At 41.7% G+C, this 21,508-nt stretch overlaps 1 long non-coding RNA gene across 1 annotated transcript; it reads right to left on the reverse strand.

Moving 5' to 3' along the window:
* Nucleotides 1–14,938: 14,938 nt before the first annotated feature.
* LOC101748638 lies at nt 14,939–17,252 on the reverse strand. The gene is made up of 3 exons (XR_005847867.1): nt 17,065–17,252; nt 16,225–16,339; nt 14,939–15,397 (listed from the first exon to the last, which is right to left on the reverse strand). It is a non-coding gene; the product is annotated as an uncharacterized LOC101748638 (long non-coding RNA).
* Nucleotides 17,253–21,508: the final 4,256 nt, after the last annotated feature.

Consider the following 21,508-nt stretch of genomic DNA (forward strand, 5'->3'; position numbering starts at 1 on the left):
AGCACAGTTCAACTGTTCCTTGGGAACTGATTACTGATATTCAGTCTGATAGGTCTTGTGTTAAAGAAGAGGGTAGAATTATAGAATCATTAAGCTTGGAAAAAAACACTAAGATCATATATTCCAGCCATCAACCCATTCAAAGCTCCTTTACTTGCTTACATCTATCTGTAGTAAACTACCTATTTCACACACACTTCTGAAAAGACGGCTGTTACCTTACCACATTTATCATAAAACACGTATGCTCCCTCTTCCTGCTTGGTCAAGGGCAGGCCTATGATGTTGGAGATTTCCTCTACATCTCTTCATGCCCTGTAGTCATATGCCAGTGGGATTCCCAGCGTGAAATCCGCCAAATCCCTGAGGCTCCACTGTCCTCAGCAAATATCGCATTCCCATTTGGTACCCAGCGGGGCTAGGTTACACCAGCGTGCCTGTGGTGGCATCTAATGTGCAGACAGAAGCTGCTGGGGACAGCTGCCCTCCAGCTTAATCAACTTCTAGTTAATGACAGAAAGTGGGCAAGTGTGCAGAGATAGCAGTGCCACCCCTGGAAGAGTTTTATGCTTCTATACAGTATGTACGTGTACTACAAACTGAAGAGTGCAGTTCTATTGCTATTCCCCAAAGGCATCTGCTCAGACGAGTGATTCAATTGTCTGGCTTGGAAACTTGCTGATAATTACGGTTGTTACAGTTTTCAACCCAAGTTGCTGAGCTGGGAATTAAACAGCAGCTTGTTATCATGCCTACACGATAGCCACATTTTACTGTCCTTAACAAAGTGGCATATGTCAGTGTTGCCCCTTTTGGGCTAGATATACATTCCAAGGCATGTTCAGCTACGTCTCTTTCTAGACTCCAATAGGCACATGGATGCCCACATAAAAAATGTTTAAATTCCCATTCCAGCTCTCTTTTGAGACAGATGCAGCCACTCTGCGGCAGGATCTGCAATGGTGAATTTAAAAATGGATTTGAACCAAGTGTGTTAGGTTTGCAATATGATCGCTGAGGGACTGGAAAGGAAGAAGGGATGCCAGGAGAAGAGCTGCGCTGGCTGGAAGTGTGAAACACAAGTCCTGAGCAATTAAGAAGTAGAGATCTTATTTACTCTTTTTTCTCTGCAGACCTCTTTTCAGCTCGGGTGTACTTCATGCTTTTCATTTTCATACATACCCCAAACACTGGAGAAGGATGTATCCATGACTCTATGCCCATGCTAAGCACTAAGCACTGTATCTGTTCCTTTCCTGCTGATCACATAGGGAACCAGGGCTGGGTCACCCCACAGTACAGCAGCCTAAGCTGCTCACTGTGACTGTGCATGCCACCAGAGCCAGCATGTCCACTGAATGAAGCATTAACTCTTCTAAAATCTAAAAGAAAAACTGTTGGTAAGAGCATGAGCATTTCTCTTACCTCTTCTCCCACTCACATAGATATTTTCTTTAATTATCAGTAGATTTGGATTCTGGCAGTGCTTCGAGTAAGGTTTTATACAGCCACAAAGAGAGCCCTCAAAAAGGTACACACTGTCTGACATAAAGCCAAGCCAGCCCTTGCAGTTCTCACATCTATCCACAATCTTTTGTCCACTGAACTCAGATGAAACCACAGCAGGCTTCTTACAGTTTTCAAAAAACATTTTTAGTACTTAGCTAGGTCAACATGTGTGTTGAGGTAGGAGGATAAAAACAAGGGATGAAAATCTAGGTCCATTAAAGCCAAAGGGAGCTTAACCATTTACTGCAGCACAGGACAATGTTTCTGCCTACACCCCAGCTTTTAAAAGTACAATACAATAGCCAGATTATGAATTGACCTTTTGATCACAGGGACACACAAGGAATATTAGAAAAAAATGCACTGGGTGCAGAAATTTCTCTTCTATGTCCTCCTTCTCAGCATTTATCATCCTGATAGTTTTATACTGGCATCACTGCTACCGTATTCAAGCACTTTTTGAAGGGCTTTACTAATCATTCTATTGGAATTGAGGGCATCTTTGGCTCTTATGCTATGATGGAAAGCTTTGTGTCAGACTGGTTGGTTGATGGCAAGCTCATTTGGAGCTTCAGGATGAAAAACCTGATGGAATGATGAGTGTAACATTAATGTAGTAGAAAGCCACCACAGTAAGCATTTATTAGCATTAAATAAATAGATGAATAATATAGAGTTTCTCAGCATTAGACATTTTGTGGGACTCTCCTAATCTCTGGATTCTTCTCAGACCATTCATCTCAGTCTTCATAGGCCTCACCATGAACTGTGTCACCATACATAGCCCCAAAGACCTGCAACAGACAGCGGAGTCCCTAAGGTCCACATTTTGGCCTATCAGTTAGCCAGATGTTGATCTGCACATTATCTGGAAAATTAGGACTTATTGCAGGCTAATTAAGCCTCTGGTGGGTTTTCAGCAGGCAAGCAAGCAGCAAGGAGCAGGGGAGCAAAAAACATGACAATTTTAGCAAGTGCCTGTTCACCTTTGCATTCAACTTTAGCTAAAAATTTCCTCACTTCTCCCTGAAGGTGATGGACTGCTGTGGCTGGAGAAGATAGAGCAGCCTCTCCTAGAGACTCCAGGTGAAATAAAGTACAGCCTGATGCAAGGTGCAGGCAACAGTAGTGACTACCACAGAGTTGTGTTTCTTTTAGATAATTCAGAATGTCCCTGGTAGTTATCAAGCACAGTCCTCTGCTCCTCACCCCACTGTGTTTGCAAAGTTCTTGATTTTTATTAAGATGCCTAGTGGAAGAAGAGGTCCTATCTCACCCTGAACAGAATACACACAGGCATGAGTTTAGGGGTTAAATTACTTGTGGGATTGTTCTGTCTGGAGAAGGGAAGTCTCAGGGGAGACCTCATCACTCTCTACAATCACCTGAAAGGAGGTTGTGATGGGGTTGAGGGGGGTCAGCCTCTTCTCCCATGTAACAGTAATAGGACGAAAGTTAATGGCCTTAAGTTGCACCATGGGAGGTTCAGGTTGGTTGCTTGGATAAATTTATTCTCCAAAAGAGTGGTGAGGCACTGGAACAGGCTACTAAGGGAGGTGGTGGAGTCACCGTCCTGAAGGTGTTCAAGAACTGTGTGGATGTGGCACTGAGGGATATGGTCTAGAGTGGGCACTGGCACTGACTGATGGTTGGACTAGATGATCTTAGTGGTTTTTCTAACCTTAATGATTTTATAATTCTATGATACTTACAGAGAGCTTGTATGAGGCTTAAGTTTTGGTAGAAACCTCAATCTCAATGCTAAGTTGCTCCAAGTTGTAAGTTGCTGCCAACCATCTCAAGGCAGGGACAGGAGGCCCCATGTTCCCAAAAAGTCAGCTGTTCTGGGTGGTTTGCCTCCTATATGAGAGGGACAGCCCAGGCTAAGCCATGTTGGATCTTCACTATGGCAGATACAGCTGCACATCTCACATCCCTTCAGCATCCTGAGAAAATACTGATAAAAACTCATCAGCAGGCTGTGGTTAGGCCTTGGTTTAACCATACTTAGTAAGTGCATTTGTAGACATGCTGACTTTCTGAACTGAGCAGGTGCAGATAAGGCAGCCTCACAGGGAGGAAGAGGCTGGTTTCCTGGAAGTGGAGCCCAGCACCATCCCAAACCCACTGGTCATGTCCTTATGAGCTCTTCAGGGTGCAGATTCACTGTGGGGCACCTCAGCTCTGCTCAGACTGTTAACAGACACATGACTTCTTGTGTACATCTCACACAGGTGTACACTCCCAGGGTGAAACTGTGGCCCTGAAAAGAGAAAGGAGGGATTTGTTGTAGCCTGCCAAGTTCTCAACTAGTATTTTTGTCTTCTGGTTGCTTTAACCTGAGTCGTAATCCCATTACCATTGCTAATGAATGACAGTAACAGAGCCCGTAAATGTGAGATCACTCTCAGCGCTCCCTCTAACCTCTAAATGTAGTCAGTCCTCAGGGATGGATGGAATTTCACTGAATTTTTCCATTTCATTTGTATAATGAAATCACTCTTTGGCCTCTGCTCTTTTTTGTCCTTTTTGGACTTAAGGCAGACAGAGTAACACTCTGTAGAGTATTAATCAATGACACAGTCATTGATAACCAATAACGAGGATCAAAAATGTGGATTCAATGAGTTACTTCACATTTAAGTTATTTTTTTCGTATTCCCCAATAGCAGTGTGTATTCCTGTTTAGAGAATTTAGACAGCCTTCAACTTTACACAATGCAAAACATCTCCTTTTAGTTTCATATAATTGGGATGCTTACTTTGAATTTGCTCACATAAATGTGTCTGAAAGCAGTAAGACAACTTCAACTAAAACAATCTAGAATTATGAATAGTAGGAACAAATTTACACACAGTGACTGTACTGAGCTGAATCTTGAGCTAATATTGATAATCTTCATACCTTCATACATCAAATCCAAAGACATGTTTTCCCACACCCACAGCTTTATACTGTTTATTCTGTTCTATTAGTTTTTTGGTTGCACAACTAAGTTTGCATCAAGAAAGCTGCTTCTAATTTGCATCCAGCCTACCTCCCCAAGCTAGTATACCTGCTTACAAATACACACTGTATAGGAATCCATGGCAATTCACTTTTGCATCAAGAAATTGGAAGAAAGTGGAAGAACATAACAATTATTTTTATAGTCCCTCCTAGCCCTTTGATGTGTGAGATATCAGTGTACTCTGTTTGAGATGCCACTTTTTTTCTTCATACATACATTCTTTCTACAAACACAGCTCACAGCTGTGGACTTATCTTGATGTAATGCCAAAGCATGAGAAGAATATTTTGTTGCAGGTAGCCACACCACACTATTAAGAGAGGTGTGAGTTTTACATTCCTCTGTGATTTTTGACACAGAAAAAAATAAGCTGTCTAGTCTAATGTGCTCTTCTAGGATCCAACTTTAGCCAAAGGAGATATCCAAGCTATGCAGTGAGGCTGGATTACTGAAATCCAGTAGATCCTTAGATCGCTTTCTTGGGTATCATCACAGCGGACAGAGCCAAAAATCTCAACTCCTGTAAAAAACAGTCCATCATGTTTCGCTCTCAAGCCCAAAAACAACTGTTAGGTTCAGATCAGTGTTTGAAAGATGGCAACACCAGGCTTAAGCTTGATTTGGTGGTAATTGCTTTCTTGCGGCTCTGATACAAATCAGGACTGAAGAACTGTCAGGTGAAGTGGGAGACACCTCAAGATGTTTAAAGGTGAGGAAAGGCTGGTTCCAAAACCAACTGACTAGTATGAACAGATCTGTATGAGCATCACTATTGATATCAATAGAAACAGGCTCAGGCCTCAACCTGGCTTGAAATGCTGTTGTGAATTTCACATTTCTGAGAACAGAGAAATCTGACATCACTTTAAAAACTTTATCATAGCATTTATTGAGGATTGCCCCACTGAATTCAGTGGAAAATTAATCCTTCTGATTGTAGTTGGTGTGAGATGTTTAGACCCTTTTTTGTTTGGTTGGTTGGTTGTTTTGGGGTTGTTTTGTTTTGTTTGTTTTGTTTTGTTTGTTTTGTTGTTGTTGTTGTATTTGTCCCTTGTTAAAAATTGCATAATTACACTATATTAGAAATGTGCTAAAGAAAATGAATACTCACTTATTAGACTGAACGTGGGAGACTGAATACACAGGAGGGTGAGATTTTATAAGCCTTGTACTATTTAGAAAGCAGAGAATATTGCATTTAGATGTTACACAGATATGATAGCCAAGTATATGGAACTCTATGAAAACTTGCAGTTGATTCTGAAATACATGCTACAAGTTTTGCAATATAGCAGTTTTTCATCTCTCAACAACAGATAATTGTAATCCTACACCGGACTTTCTGTACCTTCTCAGATTTGTATTGTGACAGATAAGAATAATAGATCATGATTCATCTTACTACTCATTTGCTTTATACAGAGATAAAATATCTAAATCTGCAAAGCTAACAATGCAAATAATTTCTTTAACTCCTATTATTGTCTCATAAAGGCATGTAGATATCTGGTTTCCATATTACTTATGCAAAAAAAAAAGAAGAGGAAGGGAGGGAGGAAGGGAGGAAGGGAGGAAGGGAGGAAGGGAGGAAGGGAGGAAGGGAGGAAGGAAGGAAGGAAGGAAGGAAGGAAGGAAGGAAGGAAGGAAGGAAGGAAGGAAGGAAGGAAGGAAGGAAGGAAGGAAGGAAGGAAGGAAGGAAGGAAGGAAGGAAGGAAGGAAAGAAACAATCATCCCACTGGAAAGCCTGCAGTGTATGTAGTGCTCCCAGTCAAATTCTCACCAGGTTAGTCTATGCCCCAACAGCCCCACGCAAAACACAAATGCTGTGAAACAGGGTCAGGAAAGAATAGCTGAAGTCCTCTCGCAACCCAGGACTGAAATGGAAATAGCTGCTCTTAGTGAAGGATAAGAGGACAAGAAAAACATTTCTGTTTTGTTTGGAAATGTTTCCTGTATCTCACTTTTGATCCTGAATTGTTAGACATGTTCTTAAGCTTAAGCCTGTTACTTCACTGAAATTAGTTATGGTCAACAGTTGCATTTATCTGAGGTTGTCAGAAGCACCTGAGCGATGTGGAAACCGAAACCCCACTTTTAAAGTACCTGGGATGTCCCATTCTAAACAGGGGAGATGTCAAAGCTTGAATGAGTGGAAATGTGACTGAAGAATACAGCTGCACAATGGCTCATCTGCTGCTCAAAGAAAATGCATCATGTAATGTACCTTTTGTCTTCCTTAACAGGCACTAGGGAAATAATTTTCTCTAAGCACATTACTTCTGTGTTTTAGACTGAAAGCTCCACTAGATGAGTCCTTTCTTCAGGTTCAAGGCCTTTCATACTCAATGCCAATTTCTTTTTCTTTTTCTTTTTTTTTTTTTAATCTCGAATACACCATAAACATATACAAACATTCAGGTATTCAGCATTTTACTGTTTTTAATCACCTTCATCCTCCAGCTCCTGTAACTAGATCTGGGTGCATTCCAAAATGTTTAAAATCATTTTTCAGGGCAAACCCTCACCTTGAAATACCACAACAAATCTGGCAGTACTGTGTTGATGCAAACATGAAACAAACCACAGTTGGACCAGGAAAGCAGTGACTTCGGCATTCTCTTGCATTCTCTTTCCTCTCCTGTTCTCACTCAATAGCCAGTTTAGCATGGGCGCCTTCATTTTCTAAAGAAAGCCAAACCAAAGGCCTACAGAACGCTACTGGAAAAAAAGGCACTTGATGGCTTAAGGGAGGCAGGAGGAATTTATTGCTTTTTTGTTTGCCAGTAGTGTGGTGGTGTGTCATTTTTACCTCTGAACTGCAGGGCATTTCCCAATCTCTTTACAGCAGCTCTGCTATTAGCTGATAAACATTGCCAGTGATCAGAAAGGAAGGTCACAATCCTACTTACTGGCATTCTGTTGCAAATAAACATCAGTAACAGACTACTACGGTGAGTATGACCTTATTACCATGGCAGCTTTCTATACTCTCTTTAGTAAGAGTGCAATTTGTCTTTGCTGACCATTAAAACCAAAGCCAAATGTAACCCTTTTTTCAAATCTCAAACACTTTCATTTCAGTTGTATAACACAAATGAGTGTAAGTGGGCTTTGTCCCATTTAGAGCCATGCAAGGAAAAAACAAATTGTGAAGAAGCAGATCCGAGATTTCATCAAAGTCGAGTAGGCAAGGGCAAACGTAGCATATAGTTCAGAGTGCAGCTGGTGGTGTAGAGCTAGGCTGCTCTGCTGCCTGAGGCAGGAAGGTGTTCAAGAGGTGCTCAAGACCAGGTTGGTTGGGGCCCTGGGCAATCTGATCTAATACCAGATCTGGAGGCTGGTGGCCCTGCCTGTGGCAGGGGGGTTGGAGATTGATGATCTCTGGGGTCCCTTCCAACCCAAGCCATTCTATGATCCTATGATTCTGTGATTCTATGATTCTATGATTCTATGATGTGTCAGGTTTCCCTGGCAAAGGATCCAGTCCAGGAGCATGTTCCTAAGGATGGTATATCTCCTGCATATTGTCAGCATGTATAGAAATGTTGAAATGCTTTGCATGATAGAAAAAGATAAGAAGTAAGAAATATTCAGAGCGGGGGGAAGGAATGGAGATCTCACAGGTTTGTTAGGCAGCTTTCCAGCCTCTCTTTCCCTCTCCCCTCTGCAAAGAGAAGCAAATTAACTGTTTAACAAAGGGATCGTATTTCCGGATATGACAGGGGGAGATAGATTATGAACAGATACAAATGAAAAGTCTTGTGCCAAAAAAATGAATGCTCTTAAGGAAGACTAAGTGTCCTGGGCAGCTATCAGGATTGCTAAAGGAAATGAGGAAAGAAATTAGTGAAGCCTTAACAGATTTTTCCCAATTGCCTCCATGACAGGTTGGGCTACAGAGCAAGGGAAAGTGGGCAACACAATGCACAGACTTATTTCAACCATTATTTTTATTATTAAGGGGTCATGAGATACAGCAGGTAGTTAGAATCCAGTTGGCTCAAAGTTATTTCCTGGGGAAACAGTTTTGTGGGTTTTAATGAAGTCATGATATAATACATTGAAAAGACTCATTTAACTGGAGATAGCCAAAATGGATTAGGCTGAGGGGCAGTCTTGCTTAACAGCTTTTTGGAAGTCCTGGAAGACATTGCTAAACCTGTCTGGGAAATGGTATTCCCATCTTGCAAAACTTTTTGAGATTTTAAAATATTTTCCTGCTCTGGATCAGAATGATAAACAACATGTTGTAACATTTTGTTCTTATTAGGTACACAAAAAATGGGGGGAAAAAAAAGAGGCAAGGACAGAAAGAAAGGAGAGAGTGATCCACTCATCTGTGCCAGACCTTGGCATTCATCTCAGGAAAGCAGAACTCCCTTCTTGGACAAATGGAGCAGGGGATTGTCTCTCCTGACTCTTCAGCCTTTATCTACTTTTCCAGTGTTTTCCAATAAATTCCATACCTGATATCCACTGGCTCAAGTTTTGATCTTCAGTTTCAAATCAATATTCTCTTATGGAAAGTCATATAGTACCAAAAAAAATCTGGACTACATATTTCTGTTTGCAGTATACGTGAGAAATGTTCTGAGTGGTTAAAGTATTTTCTCTTACACTAAATGATTACTCTGAGGTTTGTTACATTAGATTAGGAATAATCAGGTATGATTTATTGACAGCAGTGTGCTTTGAGCAGACAACAGAAGCACAGGATCACAGGATGGCAAGGCCCTCTGGGTCCACCTGGCCCACCCCTGCTCTGTCAGGGACACCCATAGCAGGATGCCCAAGGTCGTGTCCAGGCATGTCCTTTTGATCTCCAAGGAGGATCTCCACAGCCTCTATAGGTAGCCTGTGCCAGTGCTCCATCCATCACCTGTACAGCACAGGCGTGATGGAACCTCCTGCACTCCAGTTTGTGACCACTGCCTCTTGTCCTGGCACTGGGCACCACTAAGATTACCCAACAACTTCCAGGTTTATACCAAAAAAAAAAACAAAAAAAAAAACAAACAAACCAAAAACAACCCTTAAATGATGCTTCCAATGCATTTTCTAATTCTAATTCGATGGATGATGGTTCTGTGGGATAAACCACTGAGGGAAAGAAATAGTGCGATCATAGGCATGCAGGAGTTCTGGTACAAACTTCTCCATAAAATCTTTGTGTAGCTTTGAGAGAGAGTTCGGGTAAAGAAATGGCAATGGCTAAGTTCTCTGTTCAGCAGTAATGAGAACAATTATGTCTGCCCCACAAAGGAGTTGTACAGACTGTCCATTTAGTGTTTGTCACGAATTCTGAAAGAATGCATTATATTTTACAATCCATACTCTGGCGTCTTCTAAATAAATAAAGAAATAAATGGGGGTCTTTTATATTACTTGTTACAGTGAGCTGAAAATTCAGTGTCCCATTGTGCCACTGATCCAACTTTACATCCAGGGCAAAGTCACCAATTTCAACACTGTTACACCAGACATGATGTTTGTTCTTTGTGTCTTCAGCCATTTCATTTTATCCTACCTTACTTTCTGATAAAGCCATTAGGATGAGGAAGATTTGGTCTGTGAAAAGAAAATTTTACACAACATGCTGTGGCAATTCAGTGCTACAGGCTGAATTTAAAGCAAACATTTCTTGTGACTAAATCACTTCATGAAGTTTGACCTTTACATCATGTTTTGACACCACTACTTCTTGCTAACCAGCGGCAGCTTTTAATGATGATAACTACACTTGTAAAAATGTCTGTGACTCAGAAAACCACATTCACTGTGATATTACACATTTTTCTAGACTTGTAAACTTCTTCACAATTGATTTTCCCAGCTATTTTAACCAGGTCTGTGCCTGCTTCGCAATGCCAGAGAGACAAAGAGCAGTCATAGAGAGCTGGGATTGAAATCTGAATTTGAAACGAATCTCAGAAGAAGCTCTTGCTGCTCAGTGGTGTCCAAGGACCATTGTCATAACAACCTTGTTTGAAAGGACAGTATGTTAATACAGAATATACAGCACTGCTGTTTTTCATATAAACTCCGACACACTGGTCCTGCAGAGGAATGTCAGCAAAGCTGAATTTTGGTCACAGTCAACTGGCATAAGTCTAATAAAACCAGGGCACCTTCCAGTTGAGCTGCAGCTGAAAAAGAGGGCTGAAAGAAGTCCTGTCCATGGAACATATCTTGATTAACTGAGTGGAATGAATTTTAGTACAAAACAGCATCAAATTTAGCAGACTGTTCTGATTCGTGTTTTTTCCTGATCTGATAGCTGGTATTTCCCCTCCTAGATTCTACAGCAAGATTATTAGTGCTGGAAATAGATAAGAATGGTATGCTGGATTATAACAGCACATTTATAAGCAGCACATCTAACAGCCTTATTAATCACATTTCAGTGCCCTCAAATTTGACAGAAACCATATGCTTTGACAAAGAAGGTGACTTCCAAGTAACATTCTTCTTTCCAGCTTTTAAGATTTCCAGGGGAAAAGAATAATTTGAAATCAACACTCTACAAAAGAGTATTCAGCTTGCGTCAGTAGTATTGAAAATACACACAAGGCTATGGTTGCCAAAGACACAGCCACTAAGGTGGGATTTGCCTTGTTTTTGCTGCTTTTCTAAAGACATAGTAACATTCACACATATGTACATGTGATAAATGGGAGCTTTATTCAAAAAGGATGTTTGTGGTTAGCTAAGAAGTTCTCAAATTAAAAGATGTATGTGTAAAGAAACACCAGCTTCAGATCTCATTTGGTATTTCTTTCCTGTCCTTTTTTTTTCCTAAGCTTTAAGGCAGAAACCTTGCCTTTTATACCCCTCCTAAGACTATTACCACAGAGAGCAGCTTTCTATGCAGAGGAGTGCTGTGAGCTTGATTTTTGGCTCACGAGCGTGGCATGGTGCTCTTTTGGCTGCCTGAGCACCACAAGATCGACCACACCTAGTAATTATTTTAATCACGCCTTCATTTTTACCTCCTGCCTGTAGCGCTCGGCTGACTTGGAACAGCTCTGGTAATTAGTGTAAAATTAAATGAGAAGCAGAGCTGGAGCACACATCATGTGGAGGCTGCAAGAAGGGCCAAGCCACCACGCTTCGGTTCACGCCACTTGCCTATCGAGCTCATACCACAAGATATGTTGACATCTCCCAAAGCCTCCACCAAAACAAACCATCAGCCCAGCAGCCGCAAAACATAACCAGAGCAAAGCATGTTTGGACAAAGAGGTAACGCTGTGTTTTTCCTGTTCAGTAAGGACATATTCCAAACAACATCACCATATTCTCATTTACAGCACCGGCTGCAAACTCATTTTGCTTGTTGATGAGAGAACAAGTCAAAGAGATGAAGAGAGGAGGGGACAGGGGAATGTCTAATGAACACTAAAACCATACTTTATTTATGGTAAGCCCCCACAGGTCCCCTTTAGCATCCTAGAGACTTGAGAGGAGTGTAGAGTAAACCCCAAAAGAGACACTTAAGTGCTTTCCTCCCCCTTGAGCATCAGCCGAGATTGAGAGAGGAAAAAATGGGGAGAGTAGCAATAGCCTCAGAGGAACAATGCATAAAGTGCTGGTTTCCCTCACGCAGTTGATGGGCTTTGAGGAAGGAAGAAGAGGTGAGAAGCATCATCTCAGCCTCAGAAGAAGGGAGAAGTAAAATTTTCCGGTACTTATTTCTTGAACACAAGATGCAAGATCACCTTTTCTTTGAACTTAATGTCTGTTGTATTAAGACCTGGTCCTGTGAATCTTTACCCATGTATTTAACCTGAATACTGAGAGGGAGACATCAGTTAAAAAGAGATATCTTATAAGTGGAAGGGAGAAAAAAATGGAATTTAGGTGTAATGGTACCTTGAAATTGCTTTAAGTTTTTTGCCAACTTTCCTCTCAATTATGACCAAGGTAGCCATGAAAACAAAGAAATTGTAGCTGAAGAGCGAGAATAGAGCAATATAGCTTATAAAGTATTCTACTTCTTATCACTTCAAACTATTGACAGTATTTCTCAGTTTACAAAAAGAACAGAAACAAGCTAAACTTTTTACAGAGGCCACTATGAAGATTTTTGGCCTGCAGACATGAAGTGATTGAACAACATGAGTGGAGCCAGGGATGTTAGGTTAGCACACACATTACATTAGTAGGACTGGGTGCAAATATTTGAAAAGTTCATACAAAAATACAACAGCTTTCCTTGCACAGCATGTGAAATAGAAAGAGCTGCCATGGAGTCACAAAAGAGATTCCCATCATTTGATCCCTTCTGTTGACAGAGAGAAGGAAAGATCTTAACAAGAAAAGCACAATTAAAAGAATTACAAGGAAAATGAAAATTCCTCAACAAGTGCTGCTGCTGAAACAGCTCCTGCTCCAAATACAGCTATTAACAAATTCTGGCCAATTCCTGTTTCCTGTAATCACACCTGACACCAGCTAGAGAAAGCCAAGGGGTTTCTTGTGAGCTCAGGGAAGGACTTTCTCTTTAAAGTAGCAGAAGGTAAAATAGAGATCCATTTACATTCTTTTGTTTTGTACTGTCAGAGATTTCATAAATTTCATTGTGTACCTAGCTGCCTCTCAACACATAAGAGTTTACCGTATGCATAGCCCATTCAAAGCCATTCCCAAGACCTCAATATTATTTGGAGGTTATACTGATTTCATCCATTTGTATAGTTTACTAAGAAATCTGAAAATTGATCTTTTTATAGGATCTTCATTAGCTAAAAATGCAAGTCTCCCTAGTATGCTACTGCTCCCTGAAACCTGAAATCTTCAGTATTTGGGATCTTGTGAATTGCTTCCATTAGAAGAAAAGGCATTTCTTCTGCACACTTCTGCTGAGGAGATCAAGTGAACACCAGATGGATCAGACACTCTTATACACATTCCCAAAGCACTCTTCCAACACCCTTGCCCAGTCACGAGCTCTGCCCTCTCTCACCTTTCTCCCTGGGCTGCAGAACAGATGTTTCTCTAGAGGGTCTGCTGTTTTCTGTTTGTTTCGGAGATGCTTATGGGCAGTGTACCTTTCATGGATGATCTGAGGCATCTGGAACCACCAGCCTACACCCTAGCACAGGAACCCTTGGCCAAGCCTTAGTTTTGTCCTCTTGCTTCTCCCCCATTTGACTCTCGCTATCAATGCCACGCATGTCACCATGGCATGGGGCAGAGCTGCAGATTCACTGAAGTGCTGGGACTGGGGCCAGTCCTGAGCTGGGGAGCAGGATGTGTGTGCTAAAGGGGCGTGGACCCCTTCACACTCACCATTCAGCCCAAGCCCGCTGTAAATGGGTTTGCTGCTCCTTGATTGGCATCATTACCTCATGTAATGTTGTCTAATTATGTTATTGATTTCTACCCCCCCCTTCTATTTAATGGATTCCCCTTCCAGTTCACCCTCAGTAAAGACACTGGCAAGTATAGCAGATGGATCTCCAGGGAGTCTCTTCCAAACATGTGCTCTGCATGCAGCATACAGGTGTTGCACTCTGCATTTGCTTCTCAGCTAGCCAGAAGCAATATTGTTTGGGAGACAGTGGAGAGAATAGGAGAAATCATGGTCCACTAACACATTCAGGCACAGTAATTACAGCTCCATAATAACAGGCACAATTATTACTGGGACCAGACTTTTTTTTTCTGTTTCACAATTCAGAGGAGCTGTCTGTAGAGCTAGGCAGGAAATAGATCTCATATCCTGCAAAATTTTCAGTAATTTAAAAAATATTCTCATTGCACATTGGGAAACACTCAAGAATTTGGAACAAAAATCAGCATGACCATCCCACCACATGGCAAAGCAGTGGATGGCTGTGAAGACACTACAAAAGAGAGTGCTGGTGTGTTCAATCACAGAAGTGTCAGGGAACTCTGTCAGTCCTCTGAGCTGTAGTACATGGCCCTCTAATACAAAAAACCATGCTAGAGCCCCGTGCTACACCTAAGCTGGCAGCTGTTGCTAAGCACGGATTTAGAGACAGGAGGATCAAAGGGACATTGCTTCCTAAGCTGGGCAAGCCAACCCCATTTACCCAAACTCATTGTCCTTGGCACGCAGCTCCTTCCCACTGAATCTGAAGGCAAATCTACTGAGTGGGAAGGCTGGTCCAAGCTAAAGGCGCGGATCTGACTCAGTTGCATACCAGGCAACCGCTTCTAACATGGTTCTACTGCCCTAGGGAAGATCATGCCTCAGGAGTGAAAGCTTGACCTCCATCTGCTGCCATTGCAATGGCACAACATCCCCTAGTAGACACAACTTTTTTTCTGATATGTATGATTCCACTTTGGAATCAACAGCATGTAAAACTCCTTTTTTTTTTTTTTTTTTTTTTTTTTTTTTTTTTTTTTTTTTGTTCTCCCAATGTCCCACATGGTGCCACTGCTGTGGGACAGCATGGACTTGGCTTTGGCCTGATTTTTCTCAGTGCACTCAGCAAGACGAGGACCATACATTCCATTCTTCCTGCAATGCTGTTGGTTTGTCCATAGACAATAAGAATTTGGGTGCAATCTTCTTGCCTTCCCAGAACCTTTATTTGTCCCCAACAAAACAATTCCACTTGTATGCGTGTTGGGTCTTATATGTGCTCAAGGGGCCAAAGCCATGCGCTGCTCCTGAGAGCCCAGGGCCCTTCACAACAGTCAGTGTGTAAATGGAAGCTAGAAGAAAGTGGTGTGCAGCCAACTCAGTGTTAGAAATATCTTTTCTAACCACGATAAGAAAATTCACAGTTCACTGGAAGCAGAAAGTGCTGGATCAACCTTTTTCATAAAAAATCCACAATGTCAGATCAGAAGTCCACTTGGTCAAGTACAGATGGTGATAGTATTCAGTGAGGAATGTTCAGCTGTAAAAAAAAAAAAAAAAAAAAAAAGTAACAGAATAAGAGTTGAGCCTCTTATATCCTCCAGTTTGCAGGATTTTGTAGCTTCAGGCTCCTGATCTGGAAGGTGCACGCATCTGGTAGTTACCAGTGCTCCCAGGTTAAAAACTGCATGGAGGTGCAGACAAGTTAAGGGTGAGGAAGGTGACATATAAACAGAAAAGATGATTATAGCATGTTCCATCAAGGATTGAGATTTATCGTCTGTATTGGAACAAATGCATTTGCCTACTCTTGAGTGCATTCATCCAGTCCTAAGAAGTTAAAGAAGTTCAAAGAGATAAAAAGAAGCTGTGTTCCCTACCACGCTCTATGTGCTATCACAGAGAGCCACGAAGCAGCAATACAATAATCAAACCCGAAGTTGGTGTGAATCATCACTCCTCTGCTGCGGAGTCAGCCAAAGCCCTGCCCAGAGCTAAGTGCTGCCTGGGATGAGGAGGCTGTCACCTGGAAGGCAGTTTCTTGTCAAGAAAATAGAAGGGAAACAGTATTTTCTACAGTGAGAAACAGTATATAGGATTTTTCTGCTTTACTGCAACAAATCAAGGCAGCAGCCATTCAATAAGGTCGACATTGATATAATTGTCAGCTCTTTGTATCAATAAGTCTGAGTCTGAGTCCCTGGATGGTGTCAGATGAGTTTTGCCGGTGTCAGATAGCGATGTTCGTGTTAGGGAATTACAAAGTCAGATCCTTCCAGGCTGGAAACTCATCTGCTAATCTCATTCCTCTTCCTTTCCTACCAAATCCAACACTTTAGTTGTGAGAAAATTGCATCTGATACTTACAGAGATGTATGTTATTGCTTTTGAGAGCAGGTGGCAGAAGAGGAAAGCTGATTGCTGGTCTCATGCTGTGTCTGCAGACAACGATGTTCTCGGAAGAAAAGTTTTCCTGTGACTTCTGTGAAAAGAGGATGGCACCCACAAACACTGGCTTAAAGTCCTGTACAGAGCTTTAAAAATGCCCTTTACAGTCACTCAAGAAAGGTGACAAAGAGAACTTGATCTTTTTTTTCCTGCCCTCCATATCAGTACTTGGAATGTTATTTTTCTCCAACAGAAAATGCTGTCACCTTTGTTGGGAATTCAGAAAAACCCTTATGACTTCCAGTTGTGAAGGTAATTTTATGATAACTTTAACTTCTCCAGGCTAACTCATCTGGCAGGCTAATCCTCATTACAGAGCTCCTCATGGGTAATGAGCCAAGTTGCACACTCTTAAATGGGTGAAGTGTCACAGATCTCTGCAAACTCACAATTACACCAGCTCAAACCTGGCGATGACCCATCCTCATACCTACTCCAAATCACACTGGCATCTCATGTCTCATTCAAGACAAGTGTCTCTGTCTACAAATAACACTGAGTTAAGAGAGGTTCTTGCCCTTAGGGATTTGAAGCCAGACATTCAGGGAGAACAGAAATGCCAACAGAGGATTAAAAGGAAGGTAACTGAGGACATATGAAATTCAGTGGGCTCTATTAAACTCTTACTCTCCAAACTAGCTTTTTTACAATTGTATCACTTCATAACCATATTGTATTCCACAACCTGTGTCTGTATGGGTCAATTACCCAAAAGCCTTTTTCAAAGCTCGTGCACAGAGAATCATAAATCATACTGACACTTCACATTTTTACATCCTTCAGTCACAGCCATGGATGCCCTTCTAGGACAGGCAGATGCCCTATCAGCCCCTTTCAGAGCTTGGACCTGAACAAGTCACCCTGCAGATGTGGTAGCATGGGCTTTCCAGTGGGCCAACAGTGGTCTTACTGTCCCAGGGTTCCCACAGGCTCCACTTGATTCAATTTTGCACTTGTACTCCCAGTCAGAAGCTCTGACGTCACAGAGTAGCCAGTCCCATCTGCCCACCTTTGTGCTCTGGATAAATAATTTCTCAGAATGCGTGAGGGGTAAAGTATCCCAATGCTGCCCCATCACCCTTACGAGATGAATCCTTTCTCTGCCGCCCTAAAGAAAAACTCTGAGAAATAAGGGCTACATGAAAGCCTAATCAGGCTTGAAATCAGGCCATCTTACTTTACTTGGTATTAAAATTTCCCTTTGGGCCAGGGGTTTGTTGCTTAAGCATTTCCACTTATCTAACTAGTCTCCCACTGGTTGTTTGACCTGCCCTGGAGCATCTGAGCCATCCCCACCAGAAGTTCAGATGTGAGCTAAAGAAGTCCTGCATCTCTTGAACCAGCTGCTTGGCTCCAGGAAGACACCCTGGGGCACCTGAAACAGCACCAGTCACTCCTGTATGCATAGAGTATTCCTCCTTCCCTGCCTCTGAGCTTACAAGCCTGGCACGTTTATTACCAGGCAAAGAGCTGGCCCCTACACGGTAACGTACATATTCCCTTAGAATATGGTAATAATTCCTGCTCTTTCCAAACTAAATATTTATGGGAACTCCTAAAAAACAATCTTGGTAGAAGCCCTTTAAAATTATTGTCAAGCTGCTTGATGCACAAGACAGTAGAAACTCATATACGACATCTAGCCAGATGTTCCCTACAACATTTGTGAAGCTGTAAGAAAGTCAAATCCAATTTTGCCTTTGTAAAATAACACAGAAAGAAGCACCTCTGCTGTTGGTTGATCCTTTTTCCTCATCAGACAATTCTGACTATTACACATTAGGCAACAAGAGCCTTCCTGGGAAAAGAGTGCTTTTTAGTCAGGGATACTGTAATACTGCTTTACCAGTCTTCTGCTTCAACTCCACTTTCTTCCGTGTCTCGTGTGTCCTGAGCCAGACAGAGGTGTTGCAGTCATTAGGAGTGTTCTGGACTCTGTTACAAAGAAATGACAAATTACACATCATTGATTTATGCTTTTATTTAGTCTCAATCAGTGGAAAATAAAAGCGGTGCTGATGTGTCAAACAGCACTTTTGGCACAAGTTATAGGAAGTCAGGATTGAGGAAAGTTTGGGTAACATCCTGTTGGGTTTCTTAATCGACAAACTGTCTCACAATTGATAGTGTAAACATTTACTGGATATTTTCAAGAAGTAAACTGGCATCATTTCTATGAAGATGTGTGAAGTCTTCACACTAGGGTGTGGAAGAAGACTGCTGAGGAAATATTAATCTTAACAGTAGATTTACTGTTAAGGGTTTTTAAAGACATTCCCATTTAATAAAATTTGGCACATATTACTTAGTGCCTTAGCGTATCAGTTAACTTTGCTAACTGGAGCATGGTATTAATTCTACCAAGCATTTGAGTTCACACCATGACAATGAAGTGAAATGCTGTTTTTTTACAAACACTTCACTAAATATTTTCTTTTTTTTCATACATTTTTGCTGCAACAAAAAAGGGGGAGAGATTCACCCTGAAGATTAGCAGTACAACAACTCACCCACTGTCTGGGCAAAAGGTTACAACCATATCACAGAAAGGCTAGAAATAAAGACCCAGTGTTTTATTCCCACTCTTGCCCAGCAGACTTTCAGGACTGCTGGTGTTTCAAGTTGCTTGATGAGATGCTCTGAAATGAACGCTTATTCTCAGGCACATCCTTGCAACACATGCATATCAATTTATCCACTTTTTGACCACACCATAAGATAAAAGCATTGCACGAGGCAGATAAGAGGCAGTGAGCAAGTGCTGGAAGTTGCTCTGGCATAGGTGAGAAGCTGATGGAGGCGCAGACTTGGTTGGACTGTTGGGTGGATCCAATGAAAGCAGACAGAAGAATGTGAGCACCTCCAGGAAAGCAGCCCGTTTACCTTCCTGAATTGAAAATAATAATAGCAACAAAGTCCTAGCCTGTATTTTTTCTTTACGCTCACACTGAGTAAGGCAAACCCTGGAAGGATCATCTACTGGATGGAAGATGTTTGTTTACAGTCTGTTTGGTTTAAGTGGTGTTTCTTTAAATTGTTTTCGCCACAGAAATCAAACATCACTGCTGGTTTGACATAGACAAAATACAGGGCACAGATCTGAACAGCTATTTTCTTTTTACAGCCTTGGCAATACAAGTGCAATTGATTAAATGTCTGAACTCCAAACCAACGTAGACTTAGCAGCATGCTGCCTCCTGAGGATGCTGGATTTACCCCAAGTTTTAAGAAGCAAATGGCACTGTTTTCATTTCAAAGGGTGCAGAGGAGAACACTGGAGTTGCCAACAACTCCCTGCCTCCCCCTTTCCTCTCCCCTTGTCCACCTGCCCCACACTGGGACCCCCTCACCCTCATAACATCACTCAGTGCACAGCAGTGTGTGAGTTCAGGTCCTTGCTTGCTGTGATGTCTGCAGTCAGCATACATTCACTTCACTCTGTTATGGAAAAATAATTGATTTGGTATTTGCAGAGGCATGAGTTTCCTTCTCACTTCACAAGTGTTTGTTCTCTGTATGTTTATTGCTTTGCTTAGCGCTCTGGGAGACCCTATAGCCTGACCTAGCTGTAACCCTTGTTTCCTGTTTCTGACAAAACACTGTTAAATGGCTAACAACAACAACAAAATAACAGCTGATCCTTTTCATTTGTGTAAAGACAATGAACAGTCAGCTTAGCTATGACTCTGAGACTTCAGAAAGTGCCCTCACTCCATGATATCAAGTCCCTACTGGGTCCAAAGACAAATGTCATAACACAAGTTCCATGCACAGTCATTTTTTAGGACAGGACAGGCTGTGCTTCCCAGACAGCTGTGCAGAGACAAACACAGGACCTAGCAACTGCTTTCAGGGCCCAGCCATTTCCACACTGCAGCACAGAGGCAGCAGGGGCCCAGCAATGGTATGGGCGTTCCCTGAGCAGAGGCTGAGTCCCAGCTGAGCACGGGAATGTGCCCCAGGAGCAACCCATGAATTTCATTGGTGTAGTCGTTGCTTGTGGCATGGTCTGTTGTGGCACCGACCTGTAGCTTCCTGGTGTAAGATCCTATTCTCCAGACCTCATCCCATTATCAGCCACAGTTTCCATCTAAATGTTTACATATGTATGCATCCATAAATGTGTATACACAACCATCTGAGCCTTGCCATGGAAGAAATGAGAATGTTTCCTGTTTCTGTATATTAAAAATAATGTTGTGTTTTATATTGTTTTCCTTGAAAAGCTCCAATTATTTTAATACAGCTACACCAACACTGCTCTTATGAAAATGTAGAGAGAGTGACCACAATATTTGGACTTAAATCCAAGCTTCCCTCAAGGGAAAGCACACACACACACACACAAAAACACCAAAAACTTCCACACTGGCTAATTAGGTAGACAAACCTCAAGCATGAAAGTGGGGGTGGAGTTCAACACTGGAGTTTTGGTACAGGAGCTGGTGTTTAGTGTAATTGCTGTTAATGCAGAGTTTCCTCCTCTTCCTTGCTTTCGGGTGCTGTGGGGATGCATGTCAGAGCTGGGCTGGGGCTGGGAGCTATTGCTGCTGCTCATCCTTGCTCACAGTCTGTGTGGGTTGCAGCTCCCTAGGCTGTAGTTATCGTGCAAAGATCCCAGCCCCCAGGTGTAGAACACCAACTTGGAAGAACTGTGATTATTCTGAGCCAGTAACCATGCCTTCCTGTGCTGGGGAGGTTTAAGTCAAGTGATTCAAGCACTATATATGGAGTTTCAATTTTATTTTCAATCTGTGTGCTTGTTTACTTCCTCAAAGACAGGTAATTTTTTTGTGAAGCTGTTGAGAAGCTGATAAAGAGGTGCTTTACATTAAATGGTACTTCTTTTTGTCAAGTGGAAGCAATAATATAGCTTGAAATGTAAGCATCTGGATTCTTAATTTCTTAAAGTTATGAAAGATTTAATGATATCCTTTGGTATCATTGCATAATTTATTATTTTCTTTGCTATAATTTATTGCACATTCTATTCAGATGGAAATTGGGATCAAACTAAAATGCATATGGCAACTTTTTATCTATTAGTTATTAACAATAGCATGAATTGGATGTAAATTGTGAACTTAAAAATTACATGTTTGAATCAGCTTAGGAAGAGATTTATTACTAGCAGTCAGTGCACCAAATTGGTAATGTTTACATCATTAGGCCTAGTGTGTCTCACCTTGTCATGTAGTTTTTG

The sequence above is a fragment of the Gallus gallus genome, chromosome 1, assembly GCF_016699485.2.
Source record: "Gallus gallus isolate bGalGal1 chromosome 1, bGalGal1.mat.broiler.GRCg7b, whole genome shotgun sequence".
Classification (NCBI taxonomy): domain Eukaryota; kingdom Metazoa; phylum Chordata; class Aves; order Galliformes; family Phasianidae; genus Gallus; species Gallus gallus.